This window comes from Triturus cristatus, chromosome 5_2 (genome assembly GCF_964204655.1).
Source record: "Triturus cristatus chromosome 5_2, aTriCri1.1, whole genome shotgun sequence".
Lineage (NCBI taxonomy): Eukaryota > Metazoa > Chordata > Amphibia > Caudata > Salamandridae > Triturus > Triturus cristatus.
Genome location: NC_140588.1, coordinates 838,768,656 through 838,789,420, shown reverse-complemented (window position 1 = coordinate 838,789,420; position 20,765 = coordinate 838,768,656). Strand labels below are relative to the sequence as shown.

Sequence of the window (20,765 nt, the reverse complement as noted above, 5' to 3'; positions counted from 1 at the left end):
AAATGGAACAAATATAATAATTTTGTCCTGAAGCATTTAATTGAGCCACCTGTGGAGGCCATGCTTAAAGGTTTAGACTACTAGTGACCCTGATAAACCAGTGCAAGTAATATTGCAGTCTATGTACATCGGAGTGACTCCATCAACATCCTGTAAGGCATTTATTTTTGAAGACGGCTAGATATTGTAGGCACTAGTAGCAGATGTTGTTGTCTAGATGACAGACCAATAAGTATCAAGCAATAGGCATGACTGAAATATGTCTGCAAGTACCAGGTCAGGTATCAACATGTTAAGCAAGAATTGCCTGGGTACAGACCAGCTAACTGAAGTTTGACAAGAGTTCAGTACTATTTATGCAGAATTATTTAGTAACGGAATTACAACCTACCTTCCCTGTGGCCCTTGTCATGCATCATCATAAGAGTGATCAATCTAACCTCCAAATATTCAGAGGAGAATTGGGACTGCCAGAACAAATTGTATGTACATTTTTGTAAGTTAAGGCACAGTTCAGAGACAAATACATTATGTATAAGAGAGGCAAAGCTTTCACGTGGTCTTCATTTCTCAACAAAGAACAATACACTGAAGTGGAAAGGTTTCAAATAGTAGAGCTCAAGCAGCGCATAGACTGATGAATAAGTTATCATAATTGACAGAACTCAAGACCGAATAAGCTTGAATTCAGACTACTAATCAGCAAATAGCTTGATTAGTATGCATTTAAATAATCATGAAGTAAACACAAGCCCTTAGTAGACCAATCCTGCATGTAGAAGTTCTTCCCATAAATGTTTCTGTTGTTCTAGAATGGAGACTATAATTGCAAGCAATTTCAAATCATCACTTTCTTATGGACAGTAGACGGTTGGGTCATAAAATTTCAAGGGAGAACAGTTCAAATTGTGCATATTTAATTGGCCTTCAAATTTCTGGTGAGACAGTCTTTCAGACTAAGACCATGCTGTAGGCAATAGTGATAATGTACACAGATTCGTCGAATGTGAGAGATGATACGCTAGAACATATATTTCCATGATGGGCATCTGTAGGCCACCAGATGACAGGGCCATCTGCGGCCCTATTACATACAGTGCGCCAACTTTGCGTTCCCCTGAGGGACTTTGGTGTTACAGAAGGGCCTGCAAGCACTTGTGCGGCCCAGCTGTAATACCAATAGCGCTGGCACACATAAAGCCCGAGCGATATCTTCAAGGGGGTGTTCCCTCATTGGCATGGGGCATGCCCCATGCACATGAAGGAATCCCTTTGCCTCTGAGCCCGCACTGTATTACTGACATGGGTGCAGAGGCAAAGAAGCCCTAAGGAGGCGCACTGATAGTGCGCCTCCTGAGAGCAGCCCTCTGCAGGGGTAAAGGGGGGTCCCATGGACATCCCATTGCAGGCAGGTGCAGTCATTGACTGCACCCACCTGCAAGGGGATCTCTATTCCTCTGTAAAAGTGCAGGTGAAACACGGAGTGGCTGTACAGCAACCGCTCCATATTTCATATAATTGAGCTGCCCCCAGGACAGTATGAGTTTGCAGATGCCCTGGAGGTAGCGCATTCCTCATAATACAGCGCACTTTGCTTCATTGCACTCGATGCACCTTTCTAAAGGTGCGGCCAGTGGAATGAAGGAAAGTGTGCCGCCGAAGAATGCGTCCCCTGGATTCTGGTCACACAAAAGTTGTAGATAGAGTATCCAAATTAAAGATTTAATATGATGGTTAATATCCCATAAGAGTATACAGGAGTGACAATCACATTCTTAGAAACATGCCAAAGAAGTGATTGTCATAAGACTCAACCACTATCTTTATACTGTAGACAAGGATTTACTACACTATTGCAGAGGCACTCATTCAACCCAAAGCAGTGCAAATCACAGCATAGATCAAAGTTAGTTTGCAAAAACAATTTTGTACAGAAACATGTCTGTAAAAGATTATAGGAAACACCCATAGGTTTTCAAGCAAAGACTACTAAAATGGTGTGACCTGGTTTTGTGTGAAGTTAACACATAATGAAACCAGGCCAAAAAAAGATTTTAATGAGATATCACATCATTTTAATATGCATAACATAATTATTGCACAGTTGCACATTGTATGCAGTTTATCCTTGAATAGTTGTTCTTGTATTGAAATTGGTACTGGAAGATGTACATCGAGGGTATTCTACCACAAAATTAAATTAATATTTTCAACCTTCACTTATGTTGACTCTACTATATGGACTGACAACATGCTGTCATACTGTCAAATAAGTAGATGTTAAGTAAACAATAGTTAATCCCAAATATTTCCCAACATATGTTTGCTTTGACAACATGCTGTTAGTTGATATTGGGAATTCAATATATCTACAAATCAGTAAATGTGACCTCGATTTTGTGAGATGTAGCCTACATTGAGCACAATCTAATGCCTTTGGGTAGCTTTGCACCATACCATAGCACTTATTGTTATTCTAAATAGCCAGTTAATGGAGCCCAGTTGATGGAATCATCAGCGCTCATCTATGGACTAAATATGGTAATGTAAATGTTTTCCATTCACTCAACAGAGTACTGCTGATTTTCAAGAAGCATCATGATTAGTAAATGTTATTTAATCTGGTCAACAGACACAACCTTGAAAGATTTTGTACTGTTTAGCAATCAGGTGAGTCAAATGGTCAGACACCATGCTTTCCAGGCGTCTGGTGACCAGGACACATGGATAGTTGAGATTATTAGGCCTGGGTAGAAAACTCTGCCCTGTTTGCAGTGTTTCCACACTCCACGCTCCATGAATGTTTAGTTGGCGAGCGGGAACGAGGAAAATCCAGTGCTAGACCACCTACCAGCGATATTTCTCAATGCGGGCAGTCGCAGCAGGTCATGACCGCTTGCATTGAGAAAACATCTGTTCACGCTGAGGAAGCTGCGAGTAGAAAATCTCCTTGAGCAGCAGAAGGAAGCTGTGTCCTCTTGTGCTGTATATGGTGCAGTTTGCGCTGATTTACCAGTGTGCAACAAATACCCAGCTCATAAAATCCACACGAACAGTGTCACCTAACGCACTATGATGCTTGCGGAACTCCGCAAAACATGGCTGAGTTTTTTGGTCACTTTGTGGAGTTCCACAAGAACTTTACCCAGGCCTAGCGATTATCCATGTGCCATACAAATTTGTAGCCTTCAACTGCAGTTATAATTGAGAGTCTGGAGATAAGTTTTACTTGAGAGTTTCCTCAATTAATTTTATAACCTAGAAATGTGAAAAGGATCTAGGTGTGTATAAAGTGACAGGTTTATTACCACAATGCAGTAACATTTTGGATTCAAGAGCAGGTGACAGTATGTATTCTATGTCTCCAGATTATCGAAAGGCTGTCAAAAGGGGTTCTAGTTCAAAAAGGAAAAGGAGTAAAGGCAAGGTTTACCTATCTTGCATGTGCCTTCAGACCTCAAGCGTGTTCAACATAAATCCTTTACCGTTGAGCAGTAGATCTAGAACAAATTCATCTGTTCATTAAGATGAAGTGCTCACCTATATCCATCCTCTCCAATATCCTGTACAGGTACCCAAACTCCATGTGATTAAAAGCATTTCTATTGTTTAATTCTCAAGGGTCACATTTCAACTGCTGCAAAATGTGTTAGAGAGTGTAAACATTATTTGTTGGAACAATGACCAGGTGCATATTCAACCTGTGATTCATGCACTTAGCTCAGCAAAATGTTCCTAAGTCTATTTGCCAACGCCTTGGCCAAAGGCTTTGCATTCATTTCTATGATTGAAAGAGGACAGTAATTGACACAGTACAATGGTTTGTTTTCAGGCTGCGGCAGAAGAGAAGCCACGGCTTCAGTAAGTCAGAGTAGAACATGATTGAAGATTGTGTACTGCGAAGGGGTGGAAAATAGAATGTCTTTATATTAGAACTCTGTAGGGAGCTCATCCACGCTTAATGGTTTGTTGGTGGGAGTATCCTTGATTACTTTTAAAAACAAAATTCGCAATTATCTCACTTTTTGTTAAAATTCTGAAATTATCCAAGAGAGTAGGAAGTGCAAAACTCCTTTGAAAAGTCAATCCACAGCATTATATCCTCTTGCTCAAAATGACAAAAGGCTAAAAGAAAGTTGAATGTGGACATTATTTCATTAGTTTAAGAGTGTCGCACAAATAGGTCTTCTATAAATGGTTAGTATTTATTAATGTGCTTCCTGTTGTTTAAAATGCATGAGTTTGATGATCTAAACATTTTATTCATGTCAGAAAAGACTCACTCAAATCACCCCCTCACAGCTGCTTTTTTGGACGCCCACAGCATGTGTATGGTAAAGATAGGACCTTTACTACAGTCTAACAATAAGCAGAAATGTATCTTAAGAAAACACTTCTCTGTGAGCAACTTGTGTTTGACTTTGTTCATATATGTTATCTGCAAGGCCAGGTGTTCCAGCTCCAGCCCATCAGTAGTGAAAAGTAATCAGAAATTCACACATCAGTATTGAACTACTATATAGGCATTCAGGAGGACAAAGTGAGAAAAGAGAAATATATCCAGCCTCAAACAGGAGCAGTGTGTACTAGAGACATAAGTGTAGTCTCTCAGTCGGCATAGATCCAGTAGACAAAAATCTCCCATAATGTCAGAGAACACTGCTGTCGTATGCTTTTGTCTTGTCTGATGCATCAGTCGTATCTAGAATGGGGTCAAAGGCGAGGTTTCAATTGCTGACATTGGAGCAGTTCTAGTATTGAGGAAATGACACTCACTTTGTAGGTATTAGGAGCGCAAATGGACTATAACCTTAAATCTATACCTTTTGTCCTGTAGCAGCTACAGGCGCCATTCAAGGACTTATTTTTATATTTAGGAAAAAAAACAATGGGACTTATTTGCATTCGCTCTCCAGCTGCTGCTCAGCCTGTACGAGCCCTGAATGAGGTGTGAAAGAGGTGTGAAAACTGTTCTAAGTGTAGGGGCAGTTTCCTGGGAGTGGGGAGGTGTTTTGCTCCCCCTGCCAGAAAGACCAGATGAGGTGGGCTTAAGAATTTAATTAACTTCAAAGGGGCCTACCTTGTCATAATAATATTAGGTGACACCTGGAAAGGCCCAGCCTTTGTCGACATAGTCAGAATAGTAACAAATCATGTGGCAGGAACACTCCGCCAGACCCAGTTTTGAGTATCCACCGAGGAGAGTAATGCTCCTTGCCCTGGCTATGCCTCTGGGGTTGGCATGCATACTTTACAAGATGGGAGAAGGGTTTCCCCATCTCATATTTTGGAAATAAGACACCTGAGAGAAGCATTGAAGGCCTGAACCTGCTCCCTCCTTTAACCAAGACTGAGAAGAGGACTCCAAGGATCAGTTGCCTGACCTCATGTGTGTATAAAGGGCACAAAAAGCAGCAAGAGTCCTTTTCCATCAAGTGCTAAGCTAAATAGTTGGAACTATACAAGGAGTGGACTTTTCTGTTTGGCTCTGCCTGACAGCCCGAGAGTGCCTAAGTGCCTTTCTGAGAGGTCATGGGGTCCTTAGAAGGCTACTCCTATGGGTGTTTGGGCACAAGAAGAAAGTTTGGAAAATATTTCCCTCATCGCTTGTTTCTAATCAGAGTTCCACAGCGACAGATTGGATTTTAAAGATTTGTCTGACTCAAACATCCCCCACCTCTGTTCAAAGCTGGGAATTGAAACTTTTTCAGCAAGAAATATCCAAAGCTTCAGAGCTCCAGTGGGAACAGCCTGCTTCAGGTATCAGGCCTTTGTTTCCACTGTGACAACTACAATTTCAGAGGGGGCCTGCTGGGGAGGATTATTTTGACTCATAAAGTCACATTTGTCATTGGGAAATAGAAGAAATGTCAATGATTTTCTTCCAAAAAAGCGAAAAAGTTCCTTTCTGAAATGTGAAATATTTTTTGAATTTTGGGACTTTCACGGAGAACAATCCTCTTGGTGCATTTGACCCCAGACTTCAGGTCTACAGCTTACATAGATAATCATTGGGGCATAGTGATTTTTTTCATGCCATTTCTACTAAATTGCAGTCATAAGAGAAATTCACCAAAATGCATTGTTGTTGGCCATCATGGGAAAGTGGTTTTCTTTTTTTTGTCACTTGAATCGCCGGTTTGGCCTGTGATATTAGGTAACCAAGCAATGATAGATCTTGGGGAGTAAGCCAGTTGATACTGTGTGATATAAGTCTGGGTATTCTTTGGAGCTCAAGTGGGGTTAAATTCAATACCCAGCAATCAGCAAAGGAGGTTAGTCAAGAAAGCCAGCATGTTGTTCTTCTCAGAATTTCATGTAATCCAATATAAATGCATATTTTCTCTCTTGGATCAATTCGCCAACTCTAAAAGGCATATTTAGGGCATGTTTAGGGTTAGGGGTGCTCTTCAGTACGAGGTAATGTAAATGCTGGAGGGTCATAGTGACGACAAGAATCATTATTTCTGCAGAACATGATGTCTGTTTTGTGGGGCCCGTTGCTCTTCAGATGGATGTCGGGGATAGTACCTTCCAATCAGGTAATGATTGGGTAAGAACAATGCGCTGAATTTACTAATGCAATGTGTTTATTTGCTGCTTTGATATATTTTAAGTTGGCATCTGTTTACATAACATGTTTGTATTATATGTGTAGTGTATGTAATGTGTAAAGTGATTTGCATGAACTGTAACAATACATTGCGGAATTGAATGTACTGCTGTATTGGATGCATATAGGGGTCTAACTGGGTTTGAAAGTATTGCTTGCTCTGCATACAGTGGGGTCAGGGTGGTGTTGCCAAATTGTAATTAGACGTACTCGTATAGGCATAAATGCTTGGCGGACGCTTGTTAAAGGGTCTCTACAAGCACTGTGCTTGGTTTTTGCAGTGAGTCATGTATCTTTCAACCCTTTAAAAGTTTAGGAGCATATGTATCCTGCATTTCACCGGTCACTAATGGCCCGGGCCCTTTGCAACCAGTAAATGCATTATGGTATGTATAAATTACAATTTGCGATTTGGTAACATGCTACCGATTCACAATCTTGAATTGCGAATACATACCTATCTGTAATAGGAAGGGGTGTATTTATGGCGTTCCTTCCTAATATCATATCGCTGTTGTATGTAAGAATGTTTTGTGGTGAAAATGCAGTCACAAAATATTCCTATTTTACCCCCTATTTCAAGTAGGTTGTAACCCATTCGCAAATGGGAAGGGGTCCCCAATGAACCCCTTCCCCTTTAGGAATTTTGTCAAAAACATTTTTCCAGAGCAGGCAGTGGTCCCATGGAACACTGCGTGATCTAGAAAAATGTAATGAACATTTTTCTTTTTTCTTTTTTAAACACAACCCATTTTCCTTTAAGAAAAATGGGCTGCATTTGAAAAAACTGACTGCTTTATTTAAAAGCAATCATGGTCATGGTGGCCTGCTGACCCCAGCAGGCCAACATCCCTGTGATTTTAGCAATTCCTAATGGGTTGCAAATTGTCATTAATTTTCATGAGGTTGGTCGATTTGTGGACCACTAGGAATTGCTAAAAGAAACTCATACATTAGGAAAAGCGACTGCCTAATTGTGATACGCAGAGAATCACAATTAAATTGCTATTCCCAATACTGATAAATCTGGCCCTAAGTGACTATTGTTGACTGTTAAATTCCACATTCCTTTAGAGCAGAATTTAAAATTGTTTCTTTCTACAGGTTTACATACACAGATTGCATCCTATTGCAAAATAATCTTCACCTGCTATATTTCCTTAAAAATCCTGCATGAACAATTGACCCTGAATTAAACTTTTATTTCTTCTCTGCCTTATATATTTTGAATGCTCTTCTTCTCCCCATCTTCCTTATGCATGCCTCTTCAGTATATACCCTACTCCAAATCTTAAACTAGTCTGTCTTAATCTCTTTTATGAAACCATATCGCTGCTACTTAACAATGTCTAGGTGAGAAGCAAGCACTGCCTCTCACAGATCCACCGTTAAAGGTCACAAGTCAGTCATTAATGTGCAACAAAGTAAGTGTAGTAAATGCATGACATGGTTTCCTTTACCATTCAAGACTAATCCCAATCAACAATTAACTGAACACTAATTCTAGGGCTCCAGAGTAGCATGCTACTCACTGTAAGTGTGTCAGTGCCTCCTCAAGAGTAGCAAGCGCTATATAAACATACATTCAATACAGTCCAATTTCAATATTTTATTGTGGCACAGATTTTGGTCATAGTCAGCTAGCACATTTAGTTGGTCCTACAGGTCAGAAAGCCTTTTTCATGGAACCCAATTGTTTTTTTATTAATTTTAATATTGCAAAGATCATTACACCCACAGATTTCCCAATGGATGAAATTGTGTTAATGATGCCTTAAGCTGGACATCTGTTATTTTCACATAAGAAGCTATGCATCACGTCTGACCTCCAATAACACAGTTTGAAAAACAACAAGGAAGGTGAAAAATAATACCAGAACATTGCTCAACACTTCTCAGGGGTGCAATATGAAATGAAATTGGATATAGCTAAGACAATGTCAGTTTACCACTTAGTCCGTCAGGAGAGTAAGGAATTTTGTAAAACAGGCTAGTACTATATTCAGAGTTCAAAATTGGCCACAGCAATTGTCTCCTGCGGAGGTGCCACACCATTTGGGCACAGCAGTTAAAGGTCACCATACAACAAACAATGCTAACGATGAAGCAAAGGATGTGTCCACGACCTAGGACAAGCCTCACTTCAGTCAGTTTTTACAGCACAGAGAAAACACCATGAGTGTGTACCTAAAATATCTTCAAAAAGTGATAACGAAAGAGTGGGCAGATTCACAGATTCAGGTTAATTGAGGAGGCAATAAATGAATATATTTATTGTTAGACCTCTAATCCTTTGGGTGGCCTTTACCCAGACTTTTTGCCTTTTACCTCCTGTTTTTGCTGTTTCATTTTGTTGGTGTTAGGACTCTGAGCACTTTACCACTCCTAACCAGTGCTAAAGTGCATGTGCATTTCCCCTAAATGTGGTGACATTGCTGCACACCTGATTGGCCTATTTGATTTACAAGTAAGTCCCTTGTAAGGTGGTATAACATATTTCCAGGGCCTGTAAGTTAAATGCTCCTAGAGGGTCTGCAGTACTGATTGTGCCACCCACAAAAGGAGCCTTTTAAACCTGGCTTAGGCCTGCCACCGCAGTGCTTGTGTGTGCAGTTTACTGCCTCTTCGACTTGACATTTAAAACTACTTGCCGCTACATATAGGTAGGCCCTAAGTAACTGTAAGGACAGGGTGCTATGTAAGTAAAAGGTAAGACATGCAATTTTATGTTTTTGATGTCCTGGTAGTGAAAAGTATCCTATTTCGTTACTGTGAGGTCTACCCCTAGGCCTGGGCTAAAAATCCGTTCCGCTCTCGGAAATAGCGATAATTTGACACTTTCGCCTTCCGCGGAGAGCGCGAAAATGTCAACATTTCCGCAATCTGCATTTTACCGGAAATGTTTTGCTTGCTCGCGCTGTAAAATAATACATTCTTGCGTGCGCGCGATCGCCTTACCTGAATCCCCGCGTTCGCTGACAAGTTTTCCTGATCCGGTCGCATTCTCCACGAGATGTTGGATTGTTGGTAGCCATTTGCGCTGTCTCGCGACAGTTCGCGCCCGCTGTAACATCATTTGGCGCGCGATCACGTCTTTCTTCTCGCGATCATGTACAGCGAGACAAGTGAAAACAAGATGGCCGCGCCCGCGAGCAACCGCATGGGTAAGTTGGTGAGCCGCAACCACGCAGAGCATACCGCGAACGGGTTGGAAAAAAACTTCTGCATCTTCGTGATATTTCCTCGTGTTTGCGGAGAGTTTTTAACATTTTCGCGATAATTTGCGAAAGTGAATTTCGCAAATTCCGCCCACCCCTATTTACCCCTCTCATAGGCCAGATTGGAAATTCCCCGAAAAACTTTTATGGTGTCATTCTTGATCAAAGAGGAGCAGCTTTTTCATGTTTCATATTTTGGAATGGTAATGATTAATCATCCTTACTAGTGAAGTTGGATTTAAATTACTGTTTTAGAAATGCCACTTGTAGAAAGTGAAAATTTCTCTGCACATACAGCCTGTCTCCAATACACATCTTGGGTGGACTCTGCCTTCCCTCCAAGAGATCTCTAATGGCTTGAGGGCTTGCTGGTTTGCCTCCTATTTTCTGAAGTACCAGGGACACAAATTACTTCCTGCAATACTGCTGGTGCGGCTGGACTCAAACTGTCAGTCCTACCCTTGATTGAGTTTTCCCCTCCGGGCCTGTTCTGGGCCTCAGAAGTGGGGTCTGCAGGTTTTTTTCTACAAACACTGAAGCATTGTCACCTTTGCATCGATGAGAACTGATACATTAAAGCCGGGTCTGGTGGCTCAGAGGACTAATGCTTCCACTGCAGGGGCTTGTGTTCCACCTCATGGTCACAGGTTCAAATCCCGGCGCATCCACTCAGCCTTTCATCCATCTGAGGTCAATAAAATGAGTACCATTGAGTTGGGTAACAATAAACATATGTTATTCAGTGCCAAGATACCTCTGGGTGAACGTGTGCTTTCCAAATACTTATGTTATGCATTACCCTTCTATACCAACACAGAGGCTGTTCGATGACAGCAGTTCCACAGCCTGTGCGGCCTGGAAACGATCCTCTGCGCAGCATGACAACAACGCATTGCCTTCACCTCAACTCAGCAAAGCTCAACAACGATGCAGCAACCCAACTACACAGAAAAGATTGATGCATCGTGCCCTCAGCGTAGACACTTTGCTCCATCCAAGGTACTTTCTCAGGGGTCCTGCATGGGTTCTGTAACCAGCCTGCACCTCATCTCGGTCAGTCTCAACTTTGGGTTTACACCAATCCCTCATTACCTCATGTAAACATTTGACCGCTAGTGACTTTTGAGCACTGTTTTTGCATTTAATCTTTAAAAATTCATATCTCAACTTCTACTGATTGGATATTTGTCATTTAGGTCTTGTTTTGCTCATGTCAATATTATTTACTTTTCTAAAGCTGTGGGAAGTCTTTCTGTGGTGTATTCATTGTGTTACTGTGTGAGTGTGTTGCACAAACACTTTACACATTGCCTCTTTACATACACCCACTGCTCTGTGCCAAACTACCACAGGGTGAGCACAGGTTAGTTTTTAGTGTGTATCTAGCTAACCTTGACCAGAGCAGTGGTTCATGCATGGCCTGGGTGCATATATCAGCCAACCCGGAATCCAATTTCAAAGATTTATTGTTTATTAATACTGAAAATCATTACAGTTTGCCACAACACTAACATATTCAAATGTTGAAGCTCAAATTCCACTGAAGTGATGTGACATAAAAATGACATAACAGTAGCATAATAAAACATTAATAACATCTTAAACAGCTAACATACATTGAAAGCAAGCTTTTTGTGCAGTAAATTATTTAGCTATGGGATGAAATGCATTTGAAATACCACGTACAAAAACCCAGCTTGCTTGTTCAATTATGTTATACATGTTCAGGCAGAATTACAGTCTATCTTTATATATAAAAAGTCTGGTTTTTAAAATTAGTAGTTTAAGAAGCTCATGTATTTGTTGGTTAAAAATTAAGACAACAGCAAAGTAGATGCAAGATGGATTCCTCCCTGCAGTTGAAGAATCTACAATACTGTGGGTCATTTATGTATTTCTTATATTTCTTATATATGCCTCTGAACTCCTTAATAGGGAAAACCATAAATCGCACCCTTAATATATTCAGCCAACAAATCTTGGTTATTGACTCTCTCAAATAATATACAATATTAGGTTTTTCATAAAAATGCTAATTAGTTCTGCATGACTGGTTACCTAGAATTTATCTGGATCTACTTACTCGATATATAATATTGACAGCTGAGTATATAACTCATTTTTTAAAGTGACACAAGAGGTCATCATATGGTATTTTCTTTTCAATAAGCATCTTCATCTTTCAATCTTTATTTGCAGTGACCAGGTATATGGTTCAGGGACTGTAACAGGGCCTATAAATCACTTGCTAAACAAATGTTGAGGAATCTAGTTTTCACAACGTAATTATATATTGTTTTTAAACGAATCTTCACACTAAAACCTGATCAAACAACCTGAATTCCAAAATTAGCTGAGTGCAACGAGTACGCTGAAGCAGTCGAAAAAAACTTAAATATGTAATGCTTCAGCAGTTTAGCTATAGCCTGCACAATGCGAAGGTAAGGTTGTTTGCTTTTTTACTAGTACCGGTTAAATGGATTTGGGGTTTGCAGGTATCAGATAACCAAACTTTCAAGTAGGTATATGCTTATTGTAGAAAATTGGGTTCCAGGTTGGGGTATAGGGGATGTAACCCTTTTTAAGCAACAACTTCAATTTTTGTTTGGGTGAAACATAAACAAACTCCAAATGAACCTGTGCTCAACCTGGTAGCTTGGAACAAAAGCAGTCAGACTTAACTTAGGGGCAATGTATAAAGTATTTATGTAGCTCACAAACAGTAATAATGTGAAAACACAAATAAATCGCACACCAATTTAGAAAAATACAGTGATGTAGTACATTATTTTACACCAATATTACAATATTACTAACCAGACATAGGCAATTTTAAAGGTTTTCTGAAAATCATGCGCTAAGAAGCAAAAAACACCAACAGTGATTGTATGGTTGCAGTAGATAGGGTCAAAGTCACAAGTTGAGGCCGACGGTGATAGAACGTGCCCCAGATATAGGACTGAGTTCAACCCGCTGACAAAGTACCTTGTGGCCTTGGCACCAAAATATGAAGTCCGTGTTCCAAGATGCTCTGGCTGGCATTGAGGAACAGTCAAAGAGGAGCTGCAATGTGAGTTCCAGCACTGAGATGCATCTCACAGTGGCGTAGTTGATTACCATCAAGTAAGAGCTATCATGCCAGGTCCTGGGTTGTCCTCTACAGAGACGGTTGGGCTCACAGAAACTGGTACTGTGGGGTGTGAGCTCATGGGACGAAATGGCCTGGTGTTGGCATCGGGCTGCATCATCGTTGAAGAGGCCGCCAGTGCTTGCGAAGACTGCTTCATGCTGAAGCAGAGTCAACAGTGGGCTGCATTGTGCTGTGTTGAGATGTGTGGAGATGCGACTTTACTTAAGAAGCGCGTTATGTCCATGTGGCTTGAACAGGGGGCCAACTGACCCTTGGATATATCCTGTCATTCTGGGTCCATACAGGCAGGCTGGAATCAGAAGGAGAGTTCACAGTAGCAGAATACAAGTCTTGGTGCAACAACAGCAGGTATGGGCAGCAAAGCAGTTCTTGGCCAGCAAGTAGGACAGCAGGGCAGGCTCCATAACTGGCCAGGCCTACTTACTGGAAGCATCCAGAGGTGCAGATGTGATCTGAAGAGTTGGGGTGGAGGGTCCAGTATTTATACCTGGTGCCCACATTGAAGGGGGAGAAGCCGCTCCCTAAAGAGGTGTCTGGAAAGCCTTTCTTCCCTGCCCTAGCCGTAGCTTGTCTGGGGCACAAATGATTCATGTGAAACCCTTTGTGAGTGTGCCGAGGCAGAGTCTTTTTGATGTGCAAGTGTGGTAGGTAACAGCTCCACTCCCTCATCAAGTCAGAGATGGCCCAGCCTGCAAACACCTATTCCTCCTTTAACTCACTGTCTGTGAGTAATACACAAAGGAAAACTGCCATCTACACCTACGCATGTGAACCTGATACAGCCTGTAAGTACCAAATGGCTAGGACAAGAAAATGTCCAAATGTGACATTCATTATTGTGACTTAAAATTCGACTTACAAATTCTCAGACACCAAATATGACTTTTCTACCTGTTCCCAATCAAAAGTTATCACCTAATAAATGTAATGAGTTAACTTAATGTTAGCCTATGAGAGAGGTAGCGTAAAATGGATGTAGAAGTACACGTCCAACCAATAATTACCATGTACCCTGCCCTATTGGTTTCCTATAGCCTACCTTAGGGGTGACCTATAGGTAATGAAAGGGGAGTTTAAGGCTTGGCAGGGAGGGTGTATTGCCAAGTCAAATTGGATGTTTAAAACTGCATATCAGCTGCAATACCAAACCTGGGGCATTTTTTAACGGGCTAATTAAGTGGATGGCACAATAAGTGCTCTAGGTTTACTATACTAGTAGCGTTGAATTTACAGTCCCAGGAAAAATGGTATATGCTATGATTTATCACTTTACTAGGGACATATAAGTAAATTAAATATGTCAATCAGGTCTAAGTCAAATATACCATGTTGAAGGAAATGAACAGAAGCACTTTAGCACTGGTTAGCTGTGATAAGGTGCTCAGAGTCCTAAGGCCAACAAAAACGAATTGAGCAAAAATAGGAGAGATGAAGGCAAGAAGTTTGGTGATTACCCTCCTGAGAGGTCCAGGTCCAAATTGGGGATCAACCAGCTAATAATACTTTTGACAGAAGGAGAACATCATCACTTAGGCAGGGAGGGACCGAAGGGTCATGGAACTAACTATACTTAAATGTGTCCTTAAAAGAGAAATCAATGCTAATAGTATTTTCATTGTAAGAAAAATGTAAGTTTCATTCGGTCCACAAAACCAAAGGTCCAGAGTGAAAAGCTGATTTATGATCTTATACTATCATATAGTGCACATAGATCTCTGGAAATACTATTACATTATAAAAAATGTGTAGAAGTCCCAAGAAGAAGGGCCAATACAGTTAGGATCTGAAATATGACATAATCCCAGGGTGCAATAGATAAAGCAGGAGCAAGATTAAATACGAAAATTAGGGATATTTTTAATTTGGACCAGACTTCAAGGGACCCTGTAAATAATTGGGTTGCTGGTTGAGGGGAGTGAAACCCCACTGAAGTAGTAACGACAATCCTTGTCAGGGTGATGTCACAAGCTAATGCTAAATTGACTTGTGCTCAACCCTCGGGTAGGTCAGCAGAGCGGCATTATGGGCCAGATGTATAACCTAAGGGCCATGTACAAACCCTAATTAGTGAGTCGCAATTTATTTGCAACTCTCTAATTAGGATTTGCGACTCGCTATTAGGAAGGGGCATTTCAAGAGCGTCCCTTCCTAATAGTGAGTCTAAGTTCTATGTATGACTGTTTTGCAACTGCAATTGTGATCGCAAAACAGTCGCAATTTACCACCTAGGTGGTAAAGCATTTGCAAACGGGAAGGGGTCCCCAGGAGACCCCTTCCCCTTTGGGACTGCATTGTTAAATATTTTTTAAGGGCAATCAGTGGTCCCAGGGACCACTGCCTGCTCTTAAAAAAGAAACAAAAAGGTTCCTTTTTTTATTTTTAAATGCATCCCATTTGGGCTGTATTTAAAAATAAGAAAACCTGCTTTATTTAAAAAGAGTCCCAGATATGGAAAGCTGCTGAGCCCAGCAGGCTACCATCATTGGGAGTTCCAGCCATTCCCAATGGGGTCACAAATTGCGAGTGGCTCATTATTATTCATGAGTCTTGCATTTTGCGACCCCATTGGGAATTGCTAACAGTGTCCCTGACACTGTTGTACATTTGCTTTTGCGACTCACAATTGTCCGCAATTTGCGAGTTGCAAAAGCAAATGTTCGTACATCTCGCCCCTAGTAAAGTATTTGTGCAACACTTCAAACAGTATTAAAAATGAAAATGCTAGACAAAAAAGATTAAAAAACAAATTAGAAAACAGAGTAAATATGAAATAAATAAAATGAGATCTAAATGAAAAACAATTCTGAGCAGTTGAACCCAAAATATGCAATTTTAAAGATTGAAATGAAAATTACATAAAAAAGCACAAAGTGCCTACTGTCATCATCTGGGCGCATTAGACCAGTTCAGGCAGACGGTGGTGGACCGCAGGCCAGTCACAGGGACCCAATTAGGCCCACTGAACAAGAGTACTTTAGATACTGGTTGCGGTGCATTGTGATGTCCTGGGTCAAGGATGCATTGCGCAGCCGAGGTGATGCATCAGTTTCGGGGTGCTTAACTGGAGCTGGGTCCAGAGTATTAAAGTTATTTAGCTTACGTAAAATCTGCCCTCTATTTTATCTAAAAAACTCCATTCTGCTATGTGAAGGGATTGGCGGTACCTTTGCTTTAAAGACAGACAACATGTACAAAAAATGCCTATGGCCTATTTCATTATAGAATCTACATACGCCGCTAGTGTGTGATGTGGCTTTGCTGGAGCAATTATGGATATGGGGTTTGTTCTTAGGGTTACCAGTTATCTACCTAAATAAAGATAGGACTCTACAATCTCGAGTTTCTCGAATCCTATGCTCCAAACAAAGTTACACATTTCCTATTCGTTCTCATTTTACTTTTCAAGGTGTTTATCTTCAAATAATGAGGCGCTGTATATTTTTGTAAAGCCTGCAACTTCTTACTGACAATCGACTACTATTCAACCAATAAGATCGAGGCTGCAATAATTATGCTTGATGCCGAAAAGGATTTTGATCATGTGCAGTGTGATATGTTGTTTGCTATCCTACTTCACTGGGGATTTCCCTCTAAATTAATTGTGTTGTTGAACAATTTATATGTCAAGGCTGGTGCCAAAATCATGATTGATGACCAAGACGTAGGGCTCGTTTCTTAATGTAGTGGCACAAGACAATGCTGCCCAATGTCTCCTGGTCTTTTTGCTCTCTTTATAGAACCTTTGATAATGGCTCTTAGACAAGAGTCCCAGATTCTGCCTCCTCTTCCAGGTGCCCTGACATTAAAGCTGTTTACTGGTGATATAATTCTCTACTTAGACGGCACAGCTTGGAATATTCAAAACACCATTGTCAAAATACAAACCTTTTCAGATATTTGGGCTTTAAGATCAACCAGGCAAAATCGGAAATACTCATATATCTGCCCTCCTTCAATTTTACAAATGGACATGCAACAGGACTTTTTGGCTACATGGACGATAAGATACTTGGGAATTTTTTGTCTCCTTTGATTTTTCAGATATGTTTAAGCTAAATGACACCCCCACGCTTATTATTAACTGACTGGCATGATCTCCCATTAATCATTATTAGGTGCATGGCGCTCATTAAGTTGTCAATTCTACCTTTGTTTAACTTTGTTTTTTCAAATGTTTTGGTCAAAGTTTTGCAATCATTTTTTACTTAGATTGACCAAATTATGTGCCATTTTTTTATGTGAAGGAATAATGCCCCACTTCAAACTTACTACAATCCAGCTCACCATAAAATAAAGAGGCTTGGCACTTCTACATACAAGGAAGTGTTATCAAGCTGCCTTCCAAGGCTGGTTGAATCATGCTGCGACTGACAATAGCTTGTCAAACAGTTTTTTCCTGCATTACTTGCTCAATGAGGCTAATTTCTGCCTCCCCATTTTTTTAGAAAGTCCCAAACTGCCATAACCTTCCCGATATAAGTTGCCTCATATGGTGGTTCCTACATTTGTTTGACTTCTTGACAAGTAACAGTTCCCTTGCTTCATCCTTTGATGCCATCGAGATAGTGTGGGCCTCTAGATTTACCTTTGAAATGGAGTACTGTTGAAAAGTGGGAAATGGGAAAGTATTTTAGGTTCATCATGTTTTTTACTGGCTGGACACACAACATCTTGGAATCAAATGATGGTGAGCAACGGCATCATATCGCCTTGACTGACACTTTCCTATTTCCAAATCAGTAATTATTTACGCCCTTATTCAAGGGCATCTAGTTCAGTTAAAGAGCATTTCAGTAAAGCCCATTGCATGAGCAAGCTCACAGAATTGGGCAACTGTTATCGGGTATTGTATCTTTACCTATATGAGTTGGTCGCTCTCGCAGCGTTTTCCTCGATTCCACTATACGGAGGGCAAAATTGATTTTGCTTCCTGCGGCTGTTGCAATCTTATGGCCCACAAGGCCGTCCGAGGAGCGAACTTCAAAAGAATGTCCTTCTATTCCAAATGGGAACTTTATAACACCGGCATCGCTTGCAGCACATGCTCCCGGCCACATCGGCGATATGCTTCCGATGCCGGTATTCTCGGGGCGATTGGCCTCATGTTACCATTCTTTATCCAGCATAATCCATGTTTTGGACGAAGACCTTTACTTCAATTAATGAAAAGCCAAATAGACCCAGATTTTGAGGGGCGCCACCCCACGTAAGGGGTGTGGCGCCTTTAGTGGCATCAAAGGGCCCTAGAAAGCGTAGGAATCCCTTCCGGGTCGCGAGACCCGGAAGGGGGAGGACATGAGCAAACTGACCGGAAGTGCGTAGGGAAGAGGAGTCGTCGTTAGCCCCAAGGAAGCAGTTAGTTTATGGCGGGGGGTTTAAAAGGGAAAGGGGCGTGAACTTCGCCCTCTTTGTCCGCGATCCTGCTAAGGGGTTGGAGGTCGCGTCGGAGTTGAAGCAGCATCGGCGACGGGAAGGGCGACCGGAGCCCGATTGGCAGGTAAGCGGGCCTCACAGTGCGCGTGATAGTGTGGGCGAAACGTGCGCGAGCGAGGAACATGCAGGAGATACACCGACGAGCAAAGGGTGAGTCCGTGGGTTAAGAGGGTTCGTGAGGAAGCGGGCCCAAAAAAGGGAATTAAAACATTGCTCTTAATAGTAGCGAGCGAAAGCGGAAACTAATCGAGAGAGACGCTACAGCGAAGAGCGTGACGGGGAACGAAAGAAAGGAAATCGAAAACAGGAGGCTTCACAAGGCGAATACAGGAGTCCCGAGGACAGCAATTAAGGGATTAAGGCCGGGGAGATTAGTACAGCGCGCTGCGGAGTTACGAGAGCAGCTTACAGAAGGCAGCAATTAAGGGATTAGACTGAGAGCTTATTTACAGCGAGCCGGGTGGTTATGGGAGCAGCTAACGAAGGCTAACATGCTTCATGATGCAGGCTAAGCATTAGCTGGGTTAGGTCGCAGGGTTATCTTGCAGAATTCAACCTAGGCCTCCTTATGAGGGGCAAATAAATGCATGTAGCGAAGGGGGATAAGGGCCTGAAAGCGCAGAAAAGGGTGTGAGCTGAAGGGAAGGGTGGAATTCCTCGGAACCCAACTCACAGGGGAATGAATAGTTAAAACAGATGGTAACGAATTTTTTGTCTCTTAAGTGCAGCATGCCTCCACGACATGCGCAGAAAGGGAAAGGAGCTAAAGCAACAAAGGATGAATACCTGGCATTGACCGAGCTGTTGGAGTTCACCAAGGAGAAGGGAGTGGATTGGGCGTTAAAGACTCTGAAAGAAGGGGCCGGTACAGGTACACAAGAGCAAGCAGCGCGAGGCAAGCGGGCAAGGCGTACACCGGAGAGGTTCAAAGATGCGCCAATGGACAAACGCAATAGAACGAATGACGCTCAAGCCACATCCTCAGGTGAGGTAGAAGTTGCAGATGCAGCAAGTGTGGGATCGAACGCTCCACAAGTAGGGGCCTCGAAAGGGCGAGACAACAATATGAACAATGGGGCGCAGGGGGTGAAGATACCGGCATTAATGGTTGAAGCACCCAAGGAGCAAATGGTCCCTCGATACACGCCATCAGTGGTCGCACAGCCAGGCAGTGGAATAGCGCAGGTGTGGGTTCACTCAGGGGGTGTAGCGCAATCCCCAGGCGTAATAGCGGCAACGTCGCAGGGACAGGCACTGAGTAATTGCGCTGTAGGTTCAATGATTCCCGCAATGGCCTATACGGGGGGGGTCAGGGCTAGTAGCTATTGGGCAATCCCCAATGGTAGTAACAGCGCCCTCACAAGGACAAACGCTCAACAATGGCGTAGGAGCCACAGCAGGACCCTTCCCAGGCGCATTGGGGACAGGCGTGACTGGCCAACCATCGTTAGCATACAGCCCTCTAATGTATGGATCTGCGTCCATGGCGTTATCGCCCTCGGCCGGTATCACATGGCATGTGCCGATAGAGACCAAAGAAAATATTTTGAAAGGAGAATATATAGATGTTTTTGATCTTATAAATGCCGGGGTGGTGCCAGGAAAAAGCAGAGTAGGAAAGGAAGGCGACTATAAGCAGAAGAAGGTATGGGTAGATTGGTCTATAAAAAATTGGATTATGGGCTTTGCAATTTACGCGGCTATTATTGCTGAGAGGTGCCCGGCAGTGGCCCCTTAATTAATTAGCTACATATCCTTAATACATGGGGCGGCGTCCGAATTCCCAGGGGTTGGGGCCTACTGGCACAGCCCGAACATCAAACCTAAAAATGTAGAATCTTACAGTCAGTTGGAGTGCTGTGGTGTGTTGAAGTAAAATTTATTAAAAGTTGTTCACGAATAAGTAAAGTGGCCAATGAGTACATGGCCGGATCTGTATTAATAAAAGTTGCACTGTGAAGACCAAAAATGACTCAGGTGTTTCTATGTGGGGAAGAATGGAGGGAAGGAGGTCAAGTGCACTTTGTATGCCAGCTATGAGGGGCGCCACCCCACGTAAGGAGTGTGGCGCCTTTAGGTGCATCAAAGGGCCCTAGAAAGCGTAGGAATCCCTTCTGGGTCACGAGACCCGGAAGGGGGAGGACACGAGCAAAGTGACCGGAAGTGCGTAGGGAAGAGGAGTCGTCGTTAGCCCCAGGAAGCAGTTAGTTTATGGCGGAGGGTTTAAAAGGGAAAGGGGCGTGAACTTCGCCCTCTTTGTCCGCGATCCTGCTAAGGGGTTGGAGGTCGCGTCGGAGTTGCCCACCCACCTATCCCTGAAAGCTTTGCGTTGGTTAGGCGGGGTCCTGGC

General features: G+C 42.3%; 1 long non-coding RNA gene across 1 annotated transcript in view; it reads left to right on the top strand.

Annotated features, from left to right (window-relative positions):
- Nucleotides 1–20,765, top strand: part of LOC146829327 (uncharacterized) — a 134,676-nt gene that overhangs the window by 38,374 nt on the left and 75,537 nt on the right. The window contains exon 3 of the long non-coding RNA XR_014961956.1: nucleotides 10,649–10,830. This is a non-coding gene — a long non-coding RNA (uncharacterized LOC146829327). The remainder of the gene's footprint in view (nucleotides 1–10,648; nucleotides 10,831–20,765) is intronic.